General features: G+C 45.8%; 1 non-coding gene across 1 annotated transcript; it reads right to left on the minus strand.

Annotated features, from left to right (window-relative positions):
• Positions 1 to 22,788: 22,788 nt before the first annotated feature.
• Positions 22,789 to 22,861, minus strand: Trnas-gcu (transfer RNA serine (anticodon GCU)). Its single transcript has one exon. It is a non-coding gene; the product is annotated as a tRNA-Ser (tRNA).
• Between the last annotated feature and the right edge of the window lie 1,403 nt (positions 22,862 to 24,264).

Genomic DNA, 24,264 nt, shown 5'->3' on the forward strand with positions numbered 1-24,264 from the left:
TCAATTACAATAACAGACATTCCGCTCACCGCCACCTGCCGGAGAACTCTCAAGAACCCCTTCCACACATGCACGCGGTTTCGTGAATCGTGCGTGCGTTCTCCATCATAACGAAAAAGTATAAGCACTAGATATCAGCTTACCGCGTCTGGTGTTAATACCCATGTTGCTGTTGGCATCGTTACGCAACTGTAGACAACTGATTGTATAACTTAAGAGTATACGTTGTTGGGCTAGTTGGTTCATAATCTTCAAAATTGGCTAGCGCGAAAATGGACAAGGACTGAGAAGGAACACTGATGTACAGGACAGGCGCTACTCGCAAGTAAACTTTATTCAGAAACGTCTTCCTACATATATACACAGCCGAGTGGCGCGCGCAGGCGCAATGCACATGACAGCCGACATACTAATCAGGACCGGGATACCAAAACATATTCGCATTACAACCAGTGTCTAAGAACAGTCTTTCCTTACTGCGCAGAACAACAGAAGTGTCACTGATACATTCACGGTCTTTCTTTTTAATATGGTAAGCCTCCATTAGTTCTCTGGCCAGCGCATTCCCACTTCTGCCCAGAATTCGAATGCTAGACAGCACTGGCTCACAGGCACAGGTCCTACAATGCGTAGGCAGATGAAAAGTCAAATTATTCTTAACAGAGCGCTCGTGTTCCGTGCTCGATCGTTGACGCAACGACCAGTTTGTCCGATATAAACCTTGCCACAAGTGAGTGGGATTTCGTACACGACGCCTACGGCGCATGTGACGTAGGGCCGGCGACGTGTTTTTTCCGCACGTCGGTTTTTTAAGTGGGCCCGAAATGCGCGGGCATAGCCCAGCCAGTTTATGCGGCGCTGAAAAAACTATAGGTACATTGTACCTATTTGCCACATTTTTTAAATTGTGTGCCACTTCGTGCACATACGGCACCACTTCCGGCCTTTTTTCTGCACGAGCAGAGCCAGGCCTCTTCTTCCCCTTGCAATTTTTAGATCTTAATATGCTTTTAAGGGGGCAGCATATTTGCTGGAAGTACTCTCCGCGAGCCCAAAAGCAGCTTTTACCCTTTGATTCTGCTCATAGTAAGGTTGTAAAACGAGCTATTGCCTCACAATGCCTTGAATCGGTGCTGGCAAAGTCCTGCGTTCACTTGGCTCAGGATAGTTTTAATAGCCAGATTGAGCGCCTACAGGCGGCTGGGTTCCCCTGCTCGAACTTGACTGCTGTGTCCGAAACCCTCCTTCAGAAACTGAAGGGGAAGAAGAGGCCTGGCTCTGCTCGTGCAGAAAAAAGGCCGGAAGTGGTGCCGTATGTGCACAAAGTGGCACACAATTTAAAAAATGTGGCAAATAGGTACAATGTACCTATAGTTTTTTCAGCGCCGCATAAACTGGCTGGGCTATGCCCGCGCATTTCGGGACCCACTTAAAAAAACCGACGTGCGGAAAAAAGCACGTCCGGCCCTACGTCACATGCGCCGTAGGCGTCGTGTACGAAATCCCACTCACTTGTGGCAAGGTTTATATCGGACAAACTGGTCGTTGCGTCAACGATCGAGCACGGGAACACGAGCGCTCTGTTAAGAATAATTTGACTTTTCATCTGCCTACGCATTGTAGGACCTGTGCCTGTGAGCCAGTGCTGTCTAGCATTCGAATTCTGGGCAGAAGTGGGAATGCGCTGGCCAGAGAACTAATGGAGGCTTATCATATTAAAAAGAAAGACCGTGAATGTATCAGTGACACTTCTGTTGTTCTGCGCAGTAAGGAAAGACTGTTCTTAGACACTTGGTTGTAATGCGAATATGTTTTGGTATCCCGGTCCTGATTAGCATGTCGACTGTCATGTGCATTGCGCCTGCGCGCGCCACTCGGCTGTGTATAAATGTAGGAAGACGTTTCTGAATAAAGTTTAGTTGCGAGTAGCGCCTGTCCTGTACATCAGTGTTCCTTCTCAGTCCTTGTCCATTTTCGCGCTAGCCATTTTGAAGATCATGAACTTTATTTAATGTAACTTAAGTGTGCAGGTTGTTGTTTCAGTTTAGATCATATTGTTCACTATTTATATATTGTCTTACGTTGAAAGTTATCTTAACACAGTTTTTTCTCCATTAGTGTGAGATTAACGGTGCCAAGGCGCACACTGACTATTATGATTGGGCGGACTGACAGCATTTACGTATGTTTCTTAAGTTGTGGATATTGGCCTCGGTACAAGGCATAAGTTAGATATAGCTTGTGAGGTAGCGGTATTTTAGGTTAGATCTAACAGCAACGCTTCCAGAAAACTATCGTGAATTATACGATAAACCACCTTACTTGTCTTCACGAAATTGACGAATCCAATTGGAATTTCTCCACGTGAACAAGGCCGCCGTACAATCAGCACTTTGATGATAATGCGTGCAACAACTTCTTTTATTGTATTGCGTTCTGTTCCTTATGCCCTCTTAAGGGACTCAGGAGCTGCAATGTCGGGAAACCGCAGGCAAAGCGGGCAGTGCTATACGGTGCAGTTGTTTACGACTGTCTTTCCTTTGCACGCTTCCTTCACGCTGACAGCTGCCACGTAAAACTACATTATAGTACGTACCTCGGTTGCTAGTAGGGAGTACCGACGGCTGGGTTTACAACGATTACTGCTGAAGAATACGAAGTTGCTAAAATAACATTTAATCCCGAGCAAAGCATCCGAACCGCTAACAGTGTGAAAAGGTAATAGCGTAATGTAAACTAGCAAAGAATTTTTTTTTTTTCGTGAGAATCGAGGTACCGTTGAGAAGCATATACAGATCAGAATATTTGATCGTGTCATTGCAATAAAAAGAAGCAAAAAAAAACAGCATCAATGAGCCTCAGCAGACGAAGGAAGGTCAAAGCCATTCATTGCGGTACCAACCTTGGAAACACCCATTCTTTAACCGTTGGACTAGGAGAGGGCTAGAGAGAGAGCGAGCGAAAGGGAGAGAGAGAAAAGAGAAAGGGAAAGAAAATAGGAGAGGAGCGAAGTCTCGAGTACGCGCGTTGCGTCGACGGTGACGTATACGGCATGCCATCGGCGCGTTGAATTTTCTGCTCTCCGCGGCCCTGATGTTGTTTGCGCACTTGGAAAATGCAGATCGATTTGTGGCGCGCCATCGAAGCCATTCTACGAACGATCAGTGCACGCCCCATCAGCAATACCGGAACAGATCGTGCCAAGCAGCGCCATGCGCGGGCAACTCATACCATGCATAATACAGAATGCTCTGTGGTTATGTCGACCACCCTCCAAAAAAGAAGAAAAAGAAAACGGCGTCTCATATTTGACCGCCAGCACCTTGAGTCGGCCCATTGTCAATAAAAAGGAATTTCGACAACGAAGCGACAAGCCTTCTGAGTATTTCCCGACGCTTAGCATCCGGACGACATACTAAAGCGCTCGCAGAGTTCATGATTGGGGAGGGAGACGCATACCATTTTGTTCATTAGAGAGATGTAGTAAATTGGCAAGACCTAGTGCACTCGTAACTGCTACCCAGCGCTAGCAGAAAAAGAGGGCAATGAAAGAGGGGAAGTAAGTTCGCGATACCGAGAACAGTTGTACTATAAACAGATTTAGCTGGATGTGATTCATAGTAAAAATTATAACACAGCGCAAACAAACGAACAAACGAAGCAGTGGACGACAAGAGCAGGATATTTGAGTCATAAGCTTCAGTCCTCCTTTGCGTTGTTCATGAATCGCATCGCGTCCGTTTGTGCTCTGTCTCTCCAGTGGAGACAAGCTCCCGAAATGATACCCTCATTCAGAACGGTTTACCGTTGATAGTTGCCGCAGAAAAGGCTAAAATATGTCGCGATCGCATGTACGCTTGGTGGACCGCAGTATGCACACGCTATAGTGACTATGTTATGTGGCAACGGTCGCAGTCAGGAGCAGCTCTCACAACCAACGATGTGTGGATATCAAGCCGTGGGAATGTCGCACCAAGTCGTACTCCGTGCAAGTTGCAACAAACTTTCTTCGCGCTCTTTGAGCGTTTCGGTTTAATACTTATACAACCGTCGAATGTTACAGTATGTTCAAGCGTACAACGTTGTGGCAGTGCCTTCGTAATCTGATTAGAACCTGCTTACGTAAAACACCACCTATCTTCATTCTATATGTGATCCATCTAGCACGCTACGTGTTATTGAATTCCCTTCTAAAAGTGATCGACGATGCATCAGCACTACCACTTTCTTTTATTGGAACACTGCAACAATTTATATGAACCAGTAGCTACATGAAGACAATAGAAGAGGCTATAAACCGGGGAACGTAAAGCCAGGGCGGCATCAGTCCGTTAGATTACCATTGCGTCCGCAGCAATGTCGTATGAGCATGTATGTCACATACCATACAAAACAAATCTGAAGAACAAAGTACGCCGCAATCTGCCAAGCATGCCTGAACATCTTATCCTGACGCTCCGAATACACAGTTTGGGTAGCACGCCCACGGTTGTTGAAGGTACATTGAAGTAGCTTGAATTAACACACCCCCGTACTTAAAATTGAAAAACGTACAACTTCTGATGGCAAACAAATTTTCCTGAATGTGTGGTTTCAGTAAAACGGACTTGTTTGTTTATGCTCTAGTTATGGGCATACCAAATCAGTTCTGTAGAAGCCGGCAGGCGGGAGTAAATTTTAAGAAAAGTAAAACTACCCGTTTCCACACAAATGTAGCACGAACCTGCAGAAAGCAAAAAAAAAAAACACTCCTGGTCGACATCCCGCACCAAAAGGAATTTTTCGTCAACTGGAAACATTCTCTCAGAGAAATTCGCATAGCATCCCCTTGTAGCTTTATTCGAAATGTGTGTAGATGGCAATTCTTCCCTTTCGCTTGCCATTGACATGAACATATTTTTCACCGCCATTAATAGGCTTCTGTCTGTCAAACCTCGTAGATTTCATGCACAGTACAAATACGCGAGAAGTGCACGAATAACAGGCATGTACCGCCGTGCCTTACTAAACTGCATATTCCGTGAGAAAGGACAAACTCGGGGGCGATTTGCATTCCCGTGCCTGTAAACAACCCTGATCTTACAAGCGAGTAATGCGGGGAGGACACAGCAGAGTGAACAAAAAAAAATCTTATTCACGGACACGCCAAAATTGTCATGGATAATGCATTTTTTTCTGCGGTAATTGCATACTTCCGTGTCTTGCGTCCCACAATTATTCCTTTTCCATCACCATTGTTCAGGTCTGCGGCGTCTTTCTTATGTTTTTGCGTGGAGCCGATGCGCACGAAGCCAGGAGCCTTTTGTTGGCGGTTCCTCGTCTTGTTTTCGGTTGCTCATTTGTCAAAGCAAGAGTACCACTACAGCAATAATGGTAAATGTACTTCCTTCAATCCAGCCGCGGTGACGAGACCGTTACCGGAGGTTCGATGAGTAACCAATTCAAAGAGAATTAGGTTTGTTCAAACTAGGTAAGCAAACCGACTTTTCTGGCCAACCATGTGCATGTCCGTCGGCCAGCTAGCGGATTTAGCATGGCGACGACTCTCACTAAACTAACATAACGCACATCAAATGCGAACATTAACAGAAGGTTTTGGCAAACAGGCGTAACGCAATAGGCGTTAGACATAAAGTATATGTAAAACAGGAAAACGCGTCGTTCCAGTCACTTTAATCCGCATAACACACCAACGTGTGCGAGATAAACGTGTCGCCACCGTAAATTACGAGCTAAGAATCCACGTTAAAAGCCTAAGATGACGTATGAAAAAGCAGCTTTCATACTTTCAACGATTGGTATAGAAGGTTGAAGTACAAACGACGATAGCGTGAGTTTCAGTAAATGGAGTTACTAAGCGTGGCCTATAAGTAGAAGCCACAATAAAGAATGCCGCTGTGATCGACGGAGCCCTCACCTCAGTCTTAGGCTGCACACGCAGGCGGATAAGCCTTTCAAATGTCCATTTGCTAGTCCATTTGTGAGTACGCACATTACAGTGGTAATCCTCCGTCTTTTTTTCATTGTTAATGCAGGACGCCTGGTGGTCAACGAAAGGACGGCGAGGCCCTGTAAATGAACATCTTAAAAAGAACCATCCGCAGGCTAAAACGTCAACATTACCAAAGTCATGGACGGAGCACCAATTATACTGGCTCCCACAACGACCGACGTCACGAGGCAGGAGAACCACAAACAAGCAGAGATCACCACCAAGACAACACCGACATCGCAGCAACAGCACCAGGAGTACGATCAGTCGCAGAAAGAAATAAAGAAGGAGGACCAGCATGGACTGACTTCCATAGGAGGCGGCAACCACCCAGGAGGCATCTCGGCGAGCCCCAACCCCGGCTACGCTAGCTTCGTAGACGAGTCCGACATGGTGGTCTTGAGGCTGCTCGAGCTCTTACACAGCGTTCTGTTGTTCGGCATGAAACTACTCAAGAGCCACGGCCGATACGCTTACTCAGCCTCGTAATCGATGCCGTGAACTCCGAGTACCCGGAGCGACTTTTAGGGCGGTGAACTGTTCCGTTACAGAGGCGCGTTTCCTTCCGTACAACGACTGCCGAGCTTGATTAGTACACATATCACTATTTCTTGGGGCCAAACACAGTGTACTCGTGCTGCACATCAACTATGCGCAACACGCGTTACTTTACCTATGAATAACTCAGTTTGTGCACGTACTCGATTAAGCAGGCGTCCTGTTTTACTTTTTTCAAGCGAGGTTAGAAACATCAACAAGGTCCCATGACGGTACGTACTGCCTTTGTAGTTTTTTTTTATCCTTCGTATGTTGTATTTAGTTTACAATTCCAGGTTTTCAAACTTCATTCATCCATCAAAAGTTGATGGCGAAGATGGCTCGCGGATTTGGTATCTGCGTACGCTGTAAAACAGCCGTGCTACATGGCCAGCTGTTCGAAATGCACACCACGGGAGTCATCTTAAGGACACCCGTCCAACGCCTTTATAGTGTCGACGTGCATATGAATAGGGCTGAGATGTTTTGCGTTTGAGTCATCAAACCATCAAAAACGTGACATTCCGGAGAGTCAAGTGTGCAAACAACATTACGGCATTCTGCATACCAATAAGTGACCTTCGCTCGAAAAAACTGTCCGATTGTATCAACTGATTTGTGCGAATGATGCTGTTTAGCCGAGTTCGTTCAGCTAAAACATATTTTATTATTATTAATATCCATGAGTGGATACAAAGTATTATTAGAGATAGGTGCTAGCAGCAACAGCTCCTGCGTAAGCAAGGTACGTTAAAGATTCGAACGACATTCTGAGCTCACAGCGCCGCCTCAAAGGCGAGCGAAATTAGGACGCGCGGTATGCGATTTACTACAGAACAGCTTAAACGTGAGCTCGAGGGAGGGAATCGCAGATATCAATTAAAAAATGTAGTAATTTGTTGCACTGACGCTATTTGACAATGATCTCATACAACGCGGTTAAGCGTTATTCTTAAATGGTAATTCACGAATGAGAAATAATCATTCATGGACCCTTGCGGCAGTTCGTCGTTGGAGAATTCCGGTAGGAGAACATCATTCCACGAGTCACTTACACCTAGCGTAAATACAGCGTGCAAAGCAACTACGGCGGCCACGTATATGCTCCAGTAGGAGCATATACAGGGACACACCTTACACAAGCGCAATAAAATGAACAGTCAACACAAAGCCCGTAGATGCGCACGGTGAAAACACTGAAGTGTCGGGAACCCCAAGACAATGCACGCAAGTCTTTCATCGTGATCTAATTACGAGCCAACTATATGGAGCCCGATGGCCCGCAGTCGTACCGGATGTTTATTTGTTAGAATGTTAATCTAGTTTCATATTTAAACTTTTTGTAAAGATATGTTGGATTATTTATAATATTTATATAAAGGAGAATATGCGTTGTTTCTTTCAATAAAAGTGTTGTGCGATTTCCTTACCGTGTCTCACATACGAGCGAACTTGCATCGTTGATCATGCGGTGGTTGACATTCAAATCATCAGCACTGCATATACAATAAAAATTTGTGCTGAATTTAGTACGCGGACCCTGCAGACTTGAGCGCACGGTTCATGCCCTGACAATAAAAGACATATACGTCTATATATGCCTTCATTTTCACAGGAATTACGCCGAAAATGCGGTATACGTTACGCTTCGAACGTAAATGTCTGAAAAATGAAACGTGATCATAGATAGAGAACAGTTTATCTGTTTTGAGCTTTCCTGTTCTAAGTGTGCTGCAGGAAGCTGTAGAGAGAAACGAAGGATTAAAGTTATTCGTAAACATGCTGGAGTGAACAAACATAAGAATATACAATTAAACCTCTACACAACAAAATCAAGGCTTCGACGGACACCCGTCTGGCCGGGAAGAATCATTGCATAAATGAATTGCATCGCTGCCACCACTGTTCACCTTGAGAACCTGATTACCGGCCAACGCCGAGCAGCGCCGGACCATGTGGTCTGGCGCTGCTCGAGCGAACCCCCACATTTATTAGAACAGACTGAAACCCCGCAGTCTGAATTAAATTTATTCATAACGACCGGGTTATGGTACGTCCGTGTCTGCAGAAGCCTTAATGTAACCGCCTGTGGCCTGTTTAATCTAGAATGTGGCAAGGGGAATGCCCTGCGCCCTAGGTAATAGTGCTTGGTGATCTCGTTGTACGTTACCAGCTGGTCCCTAAACTCAGAAGCGGGAGATCCGGCCTCCTCCGGGAGTGCACGGCCCACCAATCCTTGTGCGTGGTGTACCTGTGCGCCACCTCACTGAGGTTACGCGGGGCTCCCTCCACTGACCCCATGTGCGCCGGAAACCAAGTAACTGTATGCGAAGTGATGTCCCTACCCTGCAGCAGTCCGTAATCCGGTTCTGCAACAACTCCCCTCGAGAAGAATTTAATCGCAGATCGCGAGTCACTAAAGACTAAAGCTCTTCCTGAATCAATGAGTGCTAGATCAATAGCCACCTGCTCAGCGATCCCAGGATTCTTCGCATAAAGGAAAGCGGCATTGAGAACGCTCCCTTCGCCATCTACCACCGAGTAAGCATCTTTCCCCTTAATCCATACCGCGTCAACAAAGGCAGACACCTCCTCCTGATCCTTTGCCTCACGCAACAAAGCCCTAGATCTCGCCATTCGCCTCCCTACATTGTGCACAGGGTGCACATTCCGCGGAAACAGACGGACCATGATATTAGCCCTAAGGTTCGCGTTCAACTCGTATAGCCGCGTCCCATCGCGCGACAAAACCTCCGATTCTCCAATCGACTCTAAGGTAGAGCACTGCACGGGCCGTGATTCTCGGCCCGGGCCCGGCCCGGGCCCGGGACTCGTTCCAATTTACCCGCCCAAGCCCGGCCCGGCAACTCAAAAAAGAGACCCGGGCCCGGCCCGAACCCGAGAAAAAATTTCGCCTACCCGGCCCGGCCCGGCCCGACCCCAGATCGGGCCCGACAGAGGCCCGAGCCAATAATCTAGGTGGTGTTGCCTGAAGATAGAATCGACCGCAAGGGCGTTTTAAGCGGCAAATATCTACGCATGCTTGGCGCATGCTTCGCTAGCAAGTATACTTTAACCTATGGTACTTTCTTGTGAAAAGGGGCTGGCTCACCGTGGAAACAGTTGAGAGGACATACTGGATACGATGAACGTTTGTTCGGCAATGGTGTACTGTACCCAATTTTCTAGGAATACCATCGGTATCATCAAGAGCGTTTTGTAGCAGATATTGTAGGAAGAAAAGCGATTTCTAGCATGAGTCCGGTTTTGATAAGGAGCGCAACAAAAACAGAGGGGACAAAGAACAGAACGCTCTCTTCACTTTGTTTTTATTGCGCTCTCTATTGAAATTTATAAGGGCACGAAAGTGAGACAATGACTCGGCTTAGATTGATAAATTGTGCTTTTAGAAATCTAATGTCGTTAGTTTCACCAACAGAGATTCATTATTAAAGGAGAAAATCAAGGTCAACGTTTCATTTTCAAATTTCGCGACAAAATCTCACGCGTGACAACACGGATTTCAAAGCGTATTTTTCGTATTTTGGCGGCTTTGGCTTGTCGAAATTTCCTGAAACTTCGTATGTTAAGTCTGTGGCTCCCCCTCGGAAGACAATGCACTTCATTTTTACCGATTATAAACTACGTGCGATCTAGTAGACGCCGTCACAATCTATTACGCGTTTGATGCGGGAATTTCATGGTGGCGTCACCAGCCGTAATTTCTTTTTGCGCGTTTCGCGCTTCCCATGCGTCTTCTCGCGGCAGGCGTGGTGATTTAGAGTAATTTGCTAATGCGACAACAATCGTTTCCTCCTTTAGTGTCCCTCCAAAGCATGCTGTAACGACAAACTCCACCCTTCTGGATGTGTAGCACATGTATCTTCATCGTAGTAGCACCTTGCCAATCAAGAGAAGTACAGGAAAAAATTCAAATTTATTAGATTTCCTGTAAATACACTAACCTAGATAAAAATTATAACGAACCGCGCGCAGCACGTGGACTTTGGAAATATGTAAAAGAAGCCGAATGGAAGAAAAGCAACTATTTGTCTCAGCATTTTTTTTATTTACCCCACCACTGCTATTATAGACAGTCAATAAAATTTTGTGGCAAAGTTTATAGCTTATTTGTTCGCATGTTATTGTACAAAAAATTGGCCGCGTATCTGCGTGCTTCGCTGCAAATGTCGTGTAAAGACGATAGAAGAGGCGCTGCGTGAGATATGAACGCCATCTGGCAATACGTCGGGAAACGTGAATGCTGTGTTGCGGGCTGGTAGTGCCGGCGCAGCAGCAGGCAAGAACGGCGGGGACGCCTGCCAGCCCGAACACGCGGTTTGGCGTGAAGCGCCGAAGCAGAAGAAACGTCCGCACTCAACGAGTACTCTCGACACACTCTTTTATATTCACGTCGCCTGGGTAAAGCAGGAATGCGAGAACGGAACTGAGCTCGCTCGCTGGATTTCAAGCAAGACGGACGTGCCTGCCGCGATGTCCTGGATTACTCCTCGTACCTCTCGCTGACCGGCGCCCCGTGACGGGCTCCTCGCCCGCTATGCCGTGCGCCGCTCATCGACGGGGCCTTCGCCGCTTCGCCGATGTTGTGCACCGTGCCTCTAGCTGTGTTGCGCGGACCCGTCCATGAACTCCCGTGACTGTGTCCCCATCTTTCCTGTCCTCTTTTCTCTTCGTTGGATGGATGTGCTCCTATCGCTTTTCTCTCTATTTTCCCACTATTCTTTTATTCCCTCCTTACCCCCACCCTACAAGGCACTGCGCCGTGTCGCCTATAGGCAGAGAGAAATTAGGTGCATTTTTCCTTTCATTAATAACCACAGAAGAAGAAGAACTGAAACCGAAACACAACAATGAGCTCGCGCAGAGGGCAGGCACGGAGGAAGCCAAGTTTCGGCGCAGTCGCATTTTCAGCGCAGCTTAAGAAACTAGGGTCTCTAGAATTACGTATCTATGCATTTTCTATTAAAGGAACACACCACCTAATACTTACCTAGTGATGTTGCGCCTCAGATATGCGTAATGTTTGCTTTTTGATCAACCATGTAGAGAAGTATGAACCTAGTGAGCCGTTCACGATGGCTGGCCCCTGTGCAAGGGGTTCAACTTTGGCCGAGTGGCTGAATCGAGGGACGTGCCGACAAACAGAAAGACAGACAGACAGAAAGACAGACCAAAATTTCTGCGTTTAAGTTCCCCGAGAAAGACTATCGTCTTTAAAAATCAAATTAAAAAGAGATTCCACTAAAACACACCATGCGCCCTTGCATCACATGTCCTGCCGCGCTAAAGTTTCCTGCACTGCTTGCGCTAGCCGCAGGGGCGCACATGTGCCTTGAAAAATGTGAAGGCGTCGGTAGTCGTAGTTCTTAACTTCCACCACTGGAGCAAATTTAGGATGTCTTTTTGGACCTCTGCAGAATGAAAATAGCTGTCCAGCTGATCCCTTCATTTCTCTATTCCCGAACGTTGTGCCACTCTTCATTATAATCTATAAATGCATCTGAGGGCTTCTCCTTGCACTTTTCAGCAGTATTTGTTATGCACGGCTTAGGGCTCTTTTCTGTCTATATTATAATGGTGCATGCCTTCCTAACGATGTTGTACCTGTAAAGGTGGCCTACGCTGGTAAGACTGCACTGGTAGGACTGGCAATAGGCGGACGAAGAGATTGCAATCTATTTTCGGGGTTCATTCTAGTTTGGTAATAAATGTGTGAATAAGCTTCGTGACGTTTACTCATTGGCTGCATATAATTCGAGGTAAGGGGACATTCCCCGGCATGGAATTCGTGATTCTTATTTCAAGCCAGATATTTCGTCAAGGTAATATACTTTGCCTTTAAACATGAATGTACATGTTTGATGGACTTATGCTATTCCTGAACATTCGAACGATGCTGTGGCAGTATCAAGTAGCATTCGCACTATATAGTGCAGGGGTCTCAAACACGCAGACCGCGGACCTTTCGCTAGCGGCCTGCGGCCCGCACATGACTGTCTTCGTCCTATTTGTTATTCTTTTATTTTATAAGTACGTTCTCGAGCTACACAGGCATGCAGGTCTAAAGCATCTTTTTCGTGAGGCACCACCAGCAGCCACCATGTGTTGATACATAACCGTGAAACAAAACTCTGTGTTGCAGAATTGGCGTCCAGAGTTTAGTCATTTTAGAGATAGGTATCTATATATTGGTGGAAACTTGCCGCCAAATACTCTTCAGAAATGACCCATATATGAAATTTGAAAAAGATCTTTAAAATGTCAGCGTTAGCTGACATCTGCGAGAACCTATTGTGCCCTCCCCCCCCCCCCCCCCTCCCTTTCACTCCTACCTTCGTCACTATCCTGGCCTTTGCGGAAGTAAATTTTCGTGAATGCGGGACACACAAAGCAGGCTGTGCATGTCCAGCTTGCGTCACATGATCTCAGGGAGCCTAGACGGAGCCACGGAAAAAGAATTTCTTTATAGGGATTGTATGCAACGAGACTACGCGCAGTCTCTTCGTTTTAGTGGAGGGCTGGAACTTGCAAGAACGCTTGCCCGCCTTGGGCCTCCGCGATCGCACTTGCGATGATAGGTTATAGCTATAAATTTATTATATTACATTTATCACTGCGACTACAGAATAATATTTGAGATATAAAATAATAACGAATGCAAATAAAGCACGGAATAGCGAGATGTTAGCTATATAAGCGCCTGGTCTATTTACTTTCAGTTCGCTCGTTTTAGATAAATCAGGTAGCTCCGTATGCAAGAAACGAAAGAAGATCAGTACTTGTCGCTCATAAAACTTCTCCAAATAGCTTGACCCACATAAAAAAAAAAGAATCGTTTTATCGAGATGAAATGTGAAACGTATATGTACGCGCAACTTATGAGGAACGCAGTTGAAGGGACAGACACTTCAAGAAAAGAAAATGCGGGAGGGGGGATCGGAGATCGCTGTTCGTTCCGCGTTCGTTCTGGCGGTGTTGCGTCACAAAAGTGGGCGGTCCGCAGCTCCCTTCCGCCGAGAGGAAGAGGACAGCCAATCGTCAAGCGGTGAGCGGCGAGCTTTCCGGAAGTAGACGCGCATCGTTTCTCCTCGGCAAGGGGACCGTATATTTCAAAACGAAGTGTTTCTCTCCTTCTAATATATACAGTTCTTATACGAAAAGATATTGTTTTTTCTCACTTTATCAGTCTTAACTGATTCGTGGTATCACTTTAGTGTCCCTTTATGAGCTGAGCAGAGTCCAAGCCCGGCCCGACCCGAGCCCGCCACCTCAAGCCCGGGCCCGGCCCTAAGCCCGGAGCCTCAGGCCCGAGCCCGGCCCGGGCCCGCCATGAAAACTACTTTACCCGGCCCGGCCCGGCCCACGGGCCGGGCCGGGCCCGGGTTTTCGGGTAGGCCCGAGCCCGTGCAGTGCTCTACTCTAAGGTATACATAAACGCCGGTGTACCTAGCAACCGCTCTCTCTGTGCCGTACGCTGCGCCTCGGCAATTTCATCTACAGTGTTATGCGAACCCAACCGCAACGACATATCGTTTGGCGTACTCACAGGAAGACCAAGCGCCACCTTAACGGCTTTTCTAATTAAAGCTTCCAATTTGTCTTTCTCCCCCATTTTCCAATTTAGCATAGCTGCCACATACGAGAAACGACACACACAAAAAAAAAACGCGCGAACTAACCGCGTCGAAGCTTCTTCCCCTAATCCCCTATGCCTATTAGAGATCCTTCTGATAATTCTTATGGCCTCCTCCGTCCTCTTGGTAATACGCTGAATGGTTTTATTATTCGATCCATTAGCCTCAACTACCAAGCCCAGGACTCTGATAGCCTCCACTTATGGTATCAATAACCCATCCCTAGTGCGACGGTTATCGGCGTTGCGCGTTCATCGAAGCGAGTGGAAAACAAGAGGTTCGGGTCAAGATGGTATCGGCGTCGCACTACTGCGGGCAACAGCTGAGGCGTTGATGACAAGCCGCCGCGGCAGAGCAGACACGACAGCTTCGCTTCTTTCTTTTTATTGAAATGATGAAATAGGAGAGGTTGGTGCCATTATGCTGGCACCGGCTACTCCTTCTCGCTTAGCAGACAAAATATGTAGTAAGAAAAATATTACGGGCACAAAATGCAATACAGTAGAACACACGATGTGAAAATACACACAGCCGAACATCACATGGTAGTTCAGATACGCCTAATAGGTATCATATGTACACAAGTGCTGTATAACAAGTTCAAATAGACTTACTCCATATTAGCAAAGTTCGTTTGGCCTGCATTTTTTTCAGGTTCACGCGTGACGTTCGGCCGCTGTGAAGAGTTCTTCGCTGGCGCAGCATCAAGCCGCGGGGGCCGGATCTCAGGATCAAGAAAATTCTTTGTGTGTGTGTTATTTAAATTAGCGGTTTTTTGTTGTACTCAATTCTACAAACATTTTCCCGGAGCTCCCCGTGCTAGAAAAACAAGCCTTTTGTGAATATATTTTGCTTACAAAGGTCGAATTTCAATTTAACGAAGTTTCAATACAACGAAGTAAATTGCCGGTTTTACCAACTTCCTCATATCGAGGTTTAACTGTAGTAGATTTTGTAAAAGCCAAGAAAAATTAAGGTCTTGTTTGCCTCGATATACTATGCCACACACGTGACAGAATGAAAGCGAACACTATAGGATGTTAAGGCACGATTCACTGGAACCAAAACGGCTTGAACGCTTTCAGACACCCTCATGAAGCAGAAATGCTTATCGGAGGTAATTTCTGCAATGCGTGACGAGCGTTGTGTGTTCTTAGGTGATATTAATATCCCTTTTACAGCAGAAGTGTTTTTTCTCTCTCTCCGTCTACATCGACGGAGAGAAACGGCGAGGCTGGATGAGGTGGACAGCGTATGTTTTGTATGCTGCAGACTTAATTGTTCTTTTGTTTTGTTTTGTTTTTTAGCGTTGAAATGCAGCACAATCGCAACTAGAGTCATGGAAGAGAAACAACCCTAACACCGGATAAATAAAATTGAAATATATCGACAGCTATACAGAGGTATGCACGCGCTAGGTGTGGCAAGAAAAAAAATGAGAATGACAAGAAAGTCAAAGGGCGCGAAGAAGTATTATGATTTGATGGCGTCAAGAGGCGAGACCAAAAGAATATAAAAATGATTTATCACGATGATACGACAGAGAGAAATTGGAGCAAGTAAAAGATGGCAGTGTATACTATTGTCATGGAAGGTGACCTTGAGAATTCGAGGAATGCGTTGGTAAAAGCGTTATCAGATACGTTCGAATCGCCAAGGCGTACACTGATAACAGGATTCAATGCTCAAGGTAAAACGTTAAATGCTAGCAAGGATTTACAAATGGGATGTTTCGATCATATTGAAGACTTCTCAAACAAAACGAGCGAATATATACCCTTAAAGGCTGATGATGTTAAAAGTTCCAAACTATAGCTTAAAGCTATCAACGAAGAAATTCGCGCAAAATGGGGAATTACGTGAGGGTGGAAGCAAAATGATTTCTCGGCGGTTTGCTGCTGAGAATCGCGTCTAAAGATCAGTGTGTTTAATGCGATGAAAGGAAAGGCACGCAAGAGATTGAAGTTATCTATGCGGGCCCCTTCAAAGCTTCCATCTCAACTCAAACTATCAGTATTTGAACCGAACGTCCATCAACACGCATGGCGTAGAACAGGAGTTTTGCTACTTGCTCTCGCTCTTAAGAGACATAACTAGGATCATTGCAACTACCCAAGTGGGCGAATAAAAATCAGTATTTTTTTTCTTATTGTTAAGTTTTAATCGGTTTCAAGTGAATACGACTTTTATTACCACAACGCCAATGTCACGCACATCCTTCGGGTTCGGACTCGCAACTTTTCCTACATCACGGACACAACTGATGTTTCGGTAATGGTAAGTCGCAAAGCAAAGGCCGATCAGAATAATTTGATTTAAAATCTTATCAAAGGAGGCAGGCCGCCTGAAGATACCTCTATAAAAGAACACCGTAATGAAAGAGACCGGATTTTAGGCAAATGCCTATTCTGTTCCTTGCGCTCTATATCACGCCACTTTGATATATGAGCATGAACCAGAGGTTAAGAAGGGCTTTTATAGTGTTTTTGCAGTGCCTATAAATGCCTATTTTTGGCGTTCGTGCCTAAATTCTTACAAATGCCTATAAATGCCCATTTTCAAAATTGGCGCTTATATGAACGCCATTTAGCCTCAAGTTTCGCTCCCCGGTGCTGTTTGAGACCGTTAGTCAAGTTACCGCGTAACGTTGACTGTTGGGAACTACAGAGTTCAACCTAGTTCTCTAGTTCAACCAACTCCCGGAAACAACCGCTAGCAGCAGTGAAGCGGGACACGCCGGCGAGCATTCGCCGCCGCGCTGGCATGGCGCAAGTGGTTGGCGAATGCCAAACCGCGGAGAGCCGTCAGCGGAAAGGAGAGTGAGGAGCAAAAAAAGAAAGAAAAATGTGATGTGCACGCAGCTTTTGCTTTGTGTGTAAATTACTTTTTAAGTTGTTCACTGCAGTAGCGTAGCCAGCAATCATTTTCAGGGGGGGGGGGGGGATGGGGGGACAACCATACTTTATATATGTTCGTGCATGCGTTTGTATGTGTGCACGCAAAACTGGGAAGTTTCGGCGGAGGGGGTGAACCCTCCCCCCCCCCCCCTGCCCCCCGCCTGGCTACGCCAGTGGTTCACTGCCAGGAGAGAAATTGGCTCTACGCAATTCGACCCGGCAAATAGGAGGAATCCCTCCCTTCTGGTCTTTTAGCAATCTGGCTGTCTGCTCCCGCTCTGCACTTCTCAGTCATGCCGGAAAGACACTCAGGAGTGTGTTGATTCGACAGTGGACACTTGACTCACTCTGCAGAACACGGGAGTGCGAACCGTGCGGGACAAAGCAGGCTATTTTCAAACGTTGGCTCATTTGTGCCATCTTGAGCAATAACATTTTTGTTTTCCAGTCGTAGATAGAGGTCGCGCACGTATTCGTTTGAAATTATCTGCATTTATGTGAAAATTTATTGTGCCTATATTTACAATTTTGGACGCCTAATACATTGTTTTGTCTGCCTATTTTTGGCGCCTAAAACGAGCCTTTTTAGTGCCTAAAAATCCGGCCTCTAGTAATGAATTCTGCTGCACCAACTGGGGTCCGCGCTAAAGCAACTGGTCCCGTATTCAGAAAAACGTCTCACGCTAAATATTTTCGTAAGGTAATATTTCAGCCAATCACGATGCGGGATATACAATTACCTAATCCGGCTGATGAATCGGAAAATGCACTTACGGAAGAGAAGTTTTGGAAATTCGGCCCTAGGTGCTTTAAAAAAGTGAACGCTAAAAAGAAAAAAAGAAGAGATAATAACAAAAAAAGAAACGGCATAGCACATATAATATGGCTCATGAGGCATGCCTACCATATAAACAATTCATGCGTGACACGGATGCTATAAGCGTCCTCTTTGTAACGGGGCGGTGACATATCTGCCACCAGGCTCGAAGAAAAAAAAAACCTTCCTTGTTTCATGTTGGCCTAATACCTTATCTACATTGATTAAATCTATGTTATTAAACCAAAAAAATATAAATTCACGGTCCATCTCTCTGCCTCTTAAGGCAGAATGACCTTATTTTCCCCCATTATTTATTTTTGTTCTTTATCTCTACTTTTCTGCCACCAATACTCTAACCGTCTCTTACTTATTTCTATCGCGGACGTGTTCAGCTTTCCATTGTTGTCCCTAAAACCCAAGGCTTCATGTAGACTCGTGCCCACACGTATACCAGGGTGAATATCGCCACATTCAATCAGTACATGTTCCATCGTTTCCTTAGTTGCCCCGCAGCATGTACATTGTTCGTCTTCGTTACTGAATCTCGCTTTATAACTTCGCGTTCTAAGGCAGCCCGACCTTGCTTCAATCAGTAAAGCGCTTCCCCTTGAATTATCATAAAACCTTTCCCTCCTTATTTCGTTTTTTCCTTTTCGGTAGTTACTCAGAGCCGGCTTCTTTTCCATCGCTGTCATCCAATAAGTCCTGTCCGCCTCTCTGACCTTCCGCTTAATGCTCCTTGTTGCCATATCGCCCGCACTGCCAGCCGTATATTTACTGGTGAGCCTCCTAGTTCTTTTTCTCCACTGCGTGTCAACGCTTTTTCTATACAAATACCTGAAAACCTTCTCTGCCCATCTACTCTTCTTCATTTTCCTCAGCCTCTCTTCGAATCTCATTTTGCTCTGAGCTTCCCGCACTTCAAAGCCTGTCCATCCCATATCACCCTTTACAGCCTCATTTGTCGTCTTCCCGTGAGAGGCCAACGCGAGGCGGCCCACCGTCCTTTGATTTACATCCATTCCTGATTGTACCTCTGACTTCATGCACACCACTGAGTTCCCAAATGTAAGCCCCGGGACCATCACACCCTTCCACAGCCCTCGAAGCACCTCGTACCTATTGTACCCCCATAAAGCTCTGTGCTTCATAATTGCAGCATTCCTCTTTCCCTTTGCTACCGATGCTTTCTCTTGTACCTTCATATATCTATCCCCCTCATTTACCCATACTCCGAGGTACTTGTACTCCCTTACCCTCGGTATTTTTTGGCCCTGTATACAGACCGCATGGTCTTCGTGATCATTGAATACCATCAATCCACATTTTGTTGCACTAAATCCTAGTCCTAGAGCCTCACATTCCCTTCCGCATATATCTGCCAGTCGCTGTATATCATCTTGACTGTCCGCATCAAATAAAATAGACCTGGAAGCTTCTGCTCAACCATCGTGCCGACCTGTTTGTGTGACAAATTAAATCCAATGTTGCTACCTTCTAGCGCTTTTTCCATCCTCACCATGTACAGCATGAATAATAGCGGGGACAAAGGACATCCCTGTCTCAGCCCCTTGCTAATTTCAACGCTGTCCTTGCTACTTATTCCTTCCCATTCTATACAAACTGTATTTTCTCGGTATATTTCCCTCAAAAGCTGTATACAGTCGTCACCTATGCCCACTTCTTTCAGTATATCCCACAAAATTTCCTGATTAACGTTGTCATACGCCCCGGTAATATCTAGATAAGCTACGCATAAGGGCCTGTTTTCTATTTTCGATATTTCTATACACTGGGTAAGAACAAACAGATTATCGTCTAACCGCCTGTCGATTCGAAATCCATTCTGAAGTTCTCCCAAAATATCATTTTGTTCTACCCACGCTTCTATTTTTAATTTTACTGCCTGCATCGCCAACCTGTATAGCACCGATGTAATGGTTAGCGGTCTATACGAGCGAATGTTATCCTTTTCTCCCCTGCCTTTAGAGATTAAGTTCATTCTACTTTTTCGCCAACTGTCTGGTATTTCCCTCTCCTGTAAGCACTTTTCTACGGCTTTCAGCAGTGCTTCTTTAGTGTTATGTCCGAGTTCGTTAATGAGGCTGACGGGAACCCCATCTAAGCCCGGTGTAGTGCGCTTAGGAATTTTTCCTTCGGCTTTCTTCCAATTGAAATTCTCTAGTACTACATCTTCGTCGGTTGCACTCCTTTGCGCACTTTTACTCACTGGGGGAATCCCCTGGGCGACCTTTTTAAACGAATCGGCTGTTATCTTTCGGATGTAACCTAGCGCTTCATACCCTTCCAATTGATTTCCTCCTTCATCTACCATATGTTGTTGCATTGTGACAGACTTCCTACCCAGCGCTTTTAGGTGGCTCCAAAATATCCTAGGCGCGGCCTTCTTCTTTTCGCGAATCTCTGTCATCCAACACGAGGCACGCACGCAGCGCCACCTAAGGGAGTCTCGTCGCTGCGTCGTGTGCGCATCTCGGAACCAGGAGGAAATAGTAGTCACTCGCGGGAACAGGCGGCGTTGGCCGCATTCCGCACGTAGGGAGCCTTCATGTGCGCGCCTCCGTGCCTTACGGAGGTGTGCACATGAAGGCTCCCTATCCGCACGTTGCAATAAACTGCAATTCTGGAACGCAGACAGAGCAGCAAGACAAAAATTATCCCTAGAAGGCCTGTACGCACTGCCATTTTTTTTGTCATCGTTCCTAGAAAACAGCAACAACAGGGCCTTAATTATTTTTCCGTACTGCTTGAAAAATATTAATGCGGAAAGGAGGATCGCTTTCAAACAAAGTTATTGCCGAGGCTCTTTCAATATATAGCACAGCCATGCCAACTTTCGTGAAAAAGCAACTAGAAGAAAGGAAAGCTCATATTCAATCTGAGCCTGCCTCGGTGGCCGACGAGTATCGCCCCTTACGTTCACGGTCATGATTTTCTCGAATTTGGGCGTGCTTAACAATAATTAATAACGTGGTGGGGTGAGGCTTGACCAGAAACTTCTTGGAAAGGAGATTATCTGCATATATCGTAGCAAAGAGGGACGCTATTTGGGTCATGCATGACCTCGACGCTTGGCACGGGAACGCCGCTAGCGCTCAGAATCCGTGCCCTGCTCTGTCGATTAGCTGATGAGCAATAAACATCTTTACACGATTACTTGCTTATATATTTATTAAGGCGAGAGCCTTAAGTGCCTCATCTGACGCTGTCCTTCAAAAAAAGCGGCGTGTGGTACAGAAACTCACGTGACTTGTCTGGCGTGACGCTTAAAAAACATGGTTCGAACCGCGGGCGCGAACCCCGGCATTCTACGTGGCAGTCGAGCGTTGTACCACAGAGCCACGCCATTTCTTGAAACTGCTTTGGAAAAGGGCCCCCATACAGGCGTCATGTCGGGCAGACGTAATATTACGTGGTAGAGGCGTAGAACCATACCGGGCGTCACGTTATGTGAACTGCGTAACGAATGAGTGGTGTAAAGACCCGTCACGGAGTTCTCAGCCATAATTCTTCACAGTCATCATCAGCCATAGCATCAACAATGTGTTCAGCTACGTAGGCGCACGTGTTGCCTTACAGACACATATTGGGTACTTTGCTAAAGTATGCCCACCTTTGAAAAAGACATGCAAAGACAAAGGTGCTACATTACATTAGTACAGCCACGCTTTTGTGTTCATGCGTTACGAGAGTGTAATACCTACCGTATTTATTTATTTATTTATTTATTTATTTATTTATTTATTTATTTATTTATTTATTTATTTATTTATTTATTTATTTATTTATTCACGCGTTTATTTATTTATTTTGTTTAATATTTTTAGTAGGTATAATAAAAATGGTGACATTTTTCACAAATCGTACCGGCGCACCGGGAGTGAAATGAAGAGATCGTTTGAAAGAGCGTATGCTCGGGCATGTTGGTAATTCACGTTTCATTTTTTGAGCGCACGAAAGAACAAGAACGAGAACGTTTGTCCGCGTCGCTTTTCGTCCTTGTTCTTTTTTTTGCGCTCGAAAAGTGAAACAGGAAGAATTGTTACTTATTTACTTAGTTTTACATTTATTCCGTGGTCATTGTTAGATTCGTTGGACGCGTGAAAACCACGCACGTTATTGTGCGCCGCTCGGTATACACAGCAAGCGTCGAATCTTCAAGATGGCTCTATGAGCTAGAGCTATACGGTTATATAAACCAGAGCAGAGCGATATAAAAGACGTTTTGTGAGTGTGTTTAGTGGGACTTGGTTGTTTGTTTCACATCGTTGACAATAGAACATGGTCGGTGACATTGCAGGAAGGGTCGCAGGAAGCCCTGTTCGGACCAGCTTGCTGTATCTCGCCAAGCGATACAATAAGCGGCATGCGCTCTGCTCGGAATGACTGCGTTTGTACGTAATGTCATGCAGAGCGCTGGAAGCGTCGACATGTAAACATGGCAAATGCGTATCATTAACGTGTCCGGAGCACGCCTACCTCGAGTACCTTCACGAATTGAGATTTTACCTGTAGCTATCAGCTCTGAATTGCCACCAAGTACACGAAATTGACATCGGACACACCATCGCCACAAAAAGAAAGAAGAGGAGGGAAAATGTCAGCTGCACTTTATCCCATTTCATTTGAGTAGTTTCCTTATAGCGGTCCATGCGTGCAAAGTTTGTCTTCGCATTACCGTGAAATGTCTAATAATAATAATAATAATAACAATATCTGGGGTTTAACGTCCCAAAACCACGATATGATTATGAGAGACGCCGTGATGAAGGGCTCCGGAAATTTCGACCACCTGGGGTTCTTTAACGTGCACCTAAATCTAAGTACACGGGCCTCAAACATTTTCGCCTCCATCGAAAATGCAGCCGCCACGGCCGGGATTCGATCCCGCGACCTTCGGGTCAGCAGCCGAGCGCCATAACCACTAGACCACCGTGGCGGGGCACCGTGAAATGTCTGCATATGCGTGTGTACTCAGCTCACAGACACGTCGTTTCGGCGTTTTAGAGCAATCCTTGCAGCGATTCTACAGCTATTCTAATCTGACAGTGGGAAGCCACGCTGTCTATATATATATATATATATATATATATATATATATATATATTATATATATATTTGTTTTTACATACTGCAGCCCAATTAGGGCTATCGCAGGAGTGGGTTTTCTGTACATCCACACACACAAGAATACAACTCCTACCAACAAACAAACAAGAATACACTCTTAACAAACAAATCGCAAATATATATATATATATATTAGGGGTGTGGGAATATTCGAAAAATTCGAATATGCGATTCGATTATCATGCATAATATAACTCGTCCTCCCCATTTCTGCTGCGTTCGCGTAGCTAAAAACGTTGCCGAGAGGAGCGATAAACATCGTAAGTACACGGAGGCACGATATCTGCCTGCGACGAGCGCCCCAATACGTATGATTTATTGCTGGTGCATCTACGACGTGCAGCGCGGTTGGCGATCATGTAACCATACATTTTCAATATTATGCGGCCGTAACGTGCCGTACTACCACTCGTTCACTATGCGGGACCACTTCTGAAGAAAGACAGTGACCCATGTGACTGGTGCCGGACTGTAGGCACCTTCAGATACCCCAGTCTGGCAAAGCTTTGCCCCATGTACCTCCCTATACCAGCCACTTCTGTTCCAAGCGAGCGTGCCTTTTCAGTGGCAGGGGGGGGGGGGGTGGTTGTGTCTGTTAGAAGGGAGCGCCTGCTGCCTGATCATGTGGAGCAACTCATATTTCTTCATGATAACATGTATTCATTACTTTCATTGTGCCGTGATATTTGCTTGTGTTGTGATGTGCATTGCGCTAGCCTAGACATTGTGTTCTGGAGATAGCAGTATATGTTATGTTGCCAGTCAGGCTGTTAATGTTTTTTGTTTTGTTTTTTTCAAATAGCTAATGTTAAATAAAATGTTGTTACTACAGCTACATGGTCCACGTTTACTCTTCACGGACTCTTATAACGGCTTAGTCATCATAAGTCGCGAATAAAGGCGCTCAGGAGCACCGGACGTAGCGACTACTGCCGGTTATTACGCATTTTTCTCAACGGATTTCAGCTTGTTTAAACACTTCCTCGCAATCGTCCGTGGCTTTGACAGCTATTGCGGCACAGCGAAATCCCAAAGATGCGCACGTGGACTTGGTCCGCGTAGCGGCCTTCGTTCTTGGCAAACCGGTCTGATACACGATGCCGTAGTAAGGTCTCGAGTGGCGGCTAGCTGACCTTTTGTACACCGCCCCCAGAGCTTGCTTCACGCTGCGCGGATACATACATACACGGACGTGGCTGAACAGACGGCGCC

The sequence above is a fragment of the Rhipicephalus sanguineus genome, chromosome 3 (genome assembly GCF_013339695.2).
Source record: "Rhipicephalus sanguineus isolate Rsan-2018 chromosome 3, BIME_Rsan_1.4, whole genome shotgun sequence".
Classification (NCBI taxonomy): domain Eukaryota; kingdom Metazoa; phylum Arthropoda; class Arachnida; order Ixodida; family Ixodidae; genus Rhipicephalus; species Rhipicephalus sanguineus.